We start from the raw sequence: 4,919 nt of genomic DNA, 5'->3' as shown, positions 1-4,919 counted from the left end.
TGCAACATTTTCAATTTTGCCGTGTTGGGCTTTCTTTAGGGATTCTGTATTTATCTATTTCATTGATCTTACAGTCGGTAAAACCCCTGAACAACATCATTATTTAAGAGTTTCAAACGACATTAAAGACGACCTATGTACTTAGCTATCATTTTTATCAAATTTCAATGGTGTTTCAGTTATTCATGAATTGTTAACCAAACAGCTCGAGCCAGGGTTTTGGTATATATCTTAACGGTGCAATGGCGGATGGTCAGATAATGGGTAAAGGCAGGTGTTGTCGGGACAAAGTTCTTGAAATTATTCCTAAAGTAGTTTCAGTATTTTTATGGCCTGCAAAAGATAAAAGTTATATTTCGCTGTGTCAATATGTTTGTTTGCCATATCATTAATTCAATGACTTGTATAAATCAAAATTATAAAGAATTTTGTGCAACAATTATTACTGTTGCAGTGTTTAATTTAAAAGCCAACATATTCCCGCTATAGATAAAAGTAAAGCAGATTCACTATCTAGATTTGACCTCCTCTTTTGGGTACCTTTACGTGGTGAGGAGGAGTAACATATGTCCGTTATGGGGGTGCGCTGCTGTGCGCCTGTATGACGGACATATGGCCAACACCCAGACTGCCTGTTTGCCGTGAGCAGCGTCCCGTAACCTAGAAAAGAGGGTCCGGTAGTTGAAGGATACCCAGGGATCTCCAGTACTCCTAACACACTTCTTTGGCCTCTGCTTTAGGGTAGACGGGTGACCAAGTGAGCCCGGCTTTGGTCAATCGGCTGGTCATGCCTTGCCCTTGGATATATATTTTTTAAATACTTGAAAATTTCATTGAACTTACACGGTCCCGAAATGAATACAATTCAATGCACACAAATTATTTAAAATAAAAAAATCTGAGTTTAAATTTTTATTCCTACTTGTGTTTCTAGTATACCTTTAATTCCTACTAAAACTGCTATGATGGGTGCCGTTATGTTAAAACAATATTTCATATATGCATTATAAATACAGTATAACTTATCCAAGAAGGCGGTGGCTAATGGGCTAATTGTGTAGGTTGTAAATATTTGCAATTTATGCGAGTATATCTCTCTGGTATCCTTGATGTGCGGAGACTGGATATACGTCTCCATCGCACATCCCCATGTTGGAGTCCGAGGTGGCTGGGGAACCCGGGAGACGAATTTTAATAACTTTAATCATGGATATACAAACAAAAAAAACGAAAATCGCAAGAAGATTCAAGTGGTAACATTTCATTTGATGGAAGTTTTCCCCTTTTTCTAATAATCAAATTAAAACGGCTCCAAATCACTTACTGAACTTAGCCACTTCATTATAGAAAAACAACTTTCGGCTTTAATTGGAACACCTAAATCTGTCAAGAAACTCCGCAATGGAGGACTCTTGATAGAGGTAGAGCGGAAACAACAATCAGACATTATTCTGAAATGTACCAGCTTTTTTAATATTGACAAAACTGCCACACCACACCAGTCTCTAAACTCCAGCAAGGGCGTCATCAGATGTTCTGACCTTGCTGGAATGCTAGAAGCAGATATTGCTGAAGAGTTAAAATCACAGCAGGTGTCAAATGTCAAGCGCATTCAGTCTACAAGAGATGGTAAACGACTGCCAACGAATAGCCTTATTCTAACATTCTCCACACCCATTCCCCCATCATCAATACGAGTAGGTTACCTTAACGTTCGCGTTGCGGTTTACATTCCAAACCCAATGCAATGTTACAAATGCTTAAAATTTGGTCATCATGAATCAAATTGCGTTAGGCAGACTATTTGCCGCAGATGTAGCTCAAACCATGACAAAAATGAGACCTGTAACGTTCCTGTTAAATGTGCAAATTGTGGAGGAGAGCATTACGCCACCTCCCGGTCATGCCCCTTGTGGTTAAAGGAAAAAGAAATTCTTCGTCAGAAGTATACGCAAAATATTTCCTTTCAAGATGCACGAAAACTTGTTGAATCACAAGGACCAAAACAATTGTCGTATTCAGCTGCAGTTAAAAAGTCTGTTAAGATGGTTGACTCTGCAGTACAGGTCAACTTATGTCAATGCCCCCCAATTAAGTTACCATTACCTACAAAGCATACAGCTTCACAAAGTAAGCAGTCTACCTCTGTGCAGACTCAGTCACCATTAAAGTCTTCTCCAAAGAAACAAATTGCAAACGTTCAAATAGCATCTTCTGAGAAAGTTATTCAAAAAACAATCGCCTAAAGAGCGAATTGTCATCACAGATCGGTTGAAAAAAGCAATGCGGAACCCGATCAACACAGAAAATCGGTTCGATCCACTTCACGACACCCAATTGATGGAGGATGAGGATCTTTACCTCTCCCCTCCTCCAACTCCGAATAGCAGAAGTCCAATAAAGTTTCCTAAATGATATAAATATTCTTTAAAATGGATAATAGAAGTCATTCTATCCTACAATGGAATAGCCGAGGTCTTAAGTCAAATTATAATGATCTACTTTTACTATTATCAAAATTCTCTCCAAATGTATTATGTCTTCAGGAGACTATGTTATCTCCTAAAGATAATATCTCTATAAAGATTATACACTTTATAGTTATATATGCACTAGTAACGCCAGAACATCAGGTGGTACAAGCATTGCTATCGCAAATTGCATTCCTCAAAAAAAATTAAAACTTAACACAAGATTACAAGCTTTAGCTGTACAGGTGACCTTACATCGACCACCACTAATTTGTTCTTTATACCTTCCTCCAAATTTAACGGTAACAAGTGATGAACTTGAAAGTATTGTTCGGCAATTACCATCACTTTTCCTTTTGTTAGGCGACTTTAATGCTCACAATCCTATGTGGGGCAGTACATCTACAAATAATAAGGGTAACATAACTGAAAAATTGATAGATAACTTTCAGCTTTGTTTATTAAACAATCGGTCACCTACATATTTACATCCAGCTACAGGTACGTTTTCTTGCATCGACCTCTCGATTGTCCACTCTACTATATACTTGGACTTCGATTGGAAAGCTTTAGATGACCAGTACGGCAGTGATCATTATCCATTGTTACTTACATCAAATGACTCTATTCCAGATGAAGGACGTCTAATTTTTAAATTTAAGAAAGCAGATTGGGAAACATTTACTAGGCTCTGTTCTATTGATCTTACAAAAAATGAATTTGATTTCACATCTGATGATATAGCTGAAACTTTCTCTTCAGCATTACATACGATTGCTTGCAAAGTTATTCCATTAAAAAAAATTAATAAAAGTAACAAAATCAAAAAACCATGGTTTAACGATGAATGTAAAAAAGCCGTTCGTATACGTAAAGCTTCACTCAAAAAGTTTGAACATAGACCTACAACTGAAAACCTTGAAAATTATAGAATATTTAGAGCCAAAGCTAGAAGATCAGTGCGTCAATCTAAACGCCAATCATGGCAATCTTATGTTTCAAATATTAATTCAAATACTCCTATTAGGAAAGTCTGGGATGCAGTACGAAAAATAAGTGGTAAGTATAAAAAGAGTCCAACTGTTCACTTAAAAACTGGTGATGGCCAATATGCCAAAACAAAAACAGATATTGCAGAAACTTTGGCTAAAACGTTTGAAAAGAACTCTTCTTCAAGCAATTATTCAAATACATTTCAACAACATAAATGTAAAGCTGAGAAAGAGTACTATATTAATTTTACTTCAACAAACGACGAAGACTATAATTCCCTTTTCTCTATTGATGACTTAATTTATTCAATCAAAACTGCAAAAGATATTGCTGCAGGCCCGGACGAAATTTACTACCGGTTTCTTAAACATTTACCACCCCAATCGCTAGACTTGCTTCTTGAAATTTTTAACAAAATTTGGGTATCTGGTGAATTTCCCAACACTTGGAAGAATGCGTTGATTATTCCTATCCCTAAACCTGGAAAAGATTCAACTGACCCTACAAATTATCGTCCAATTTCACTTACAAGTTGCCTCTGCAAAACATTCGAGAGAATGATAAATAATCGGTTAGTTTGGTATCTAGAAAATAATGGAATTATCACTAATTTTCAGTCTGGTTTTCGTAAACAGCGAAGTACAAACGATCATCTTGTACGACTTGAGACTTTTATTAGAGAAGCCTTTGTAAATAAACAACACCTGGTATCAATTTTCTTTGATCTTGAGAAGGCTTACGACACGACTTGGAAATATGGTATCCTAATAGATCTAAAGGATGCTGGACTTAATGGCAGACTTCCTCTTTTTCTGGATTTTTAAACGATAGGCACTTTAAAGTAAGACTTGGTTCACCTTTTCTCAAGACCACCAACAAGAACAAGGTGTTCCTCAAGGAAGCATACTTTCTGTTACACTTTTTGGCCTTAAAATAAACAATATTGCTAGCGCTCTTACACCAGGCATAGATTGTTCTCTATATGTAGACGATTTTCTTATCTGCTATCGATCAATAGAGCAATTGAAAGGCAACTTTAACAAAATTTAGATACAATTCAAAAGTGGGCAATAGAAAATGCGTTCAAATTTTCAAAAGTCAAAAACTCAATGTGTTCTTTTTTGTCGATTAAGAAACATCACAATGACCCTGACTTTTACATATCTGGTTCTAAAAATCCAGGAGTTGATGAAGCAAAGTTTTTAGGAAATGTATTTGATAAAAAAAACTTTCTTTCATACTACATATGAAACATTTGAAAGATAACTGTTTAAAAGCTTTTAATTTACTAAAGGTTTTATCAAGTACAAATTGGGGATCAAATTCTTCCACATTACTGAAATTATACAGAAGTCTTATCCGATCAAAATTACATTATGGTTCTGTAGTATATGGGTCTGCAAGAAAATCATATCTTCAAATGCAAGATACTATACATCACCAGGGTTAACGTTT

Source organism: Ruditapes philippinarum, unplaced genomic scaffold (genome assembly GCF_026571515.1).
Source record: "Ruditapes philippinarum isolate M1 unplaced genomic scaffold, ASM2657151v2 ctg1000_1_1_1_1, whole genome shotgun sequence".
Lineage (NCBI taxonomy): Eukaryota > Metazoa > Mollusca > Bivalvia > Venerida > Veneridae > Ruditapes > Ruditapes philippinarum.
Note: the sequence above shows the minus strand (reverse complement) of the source record.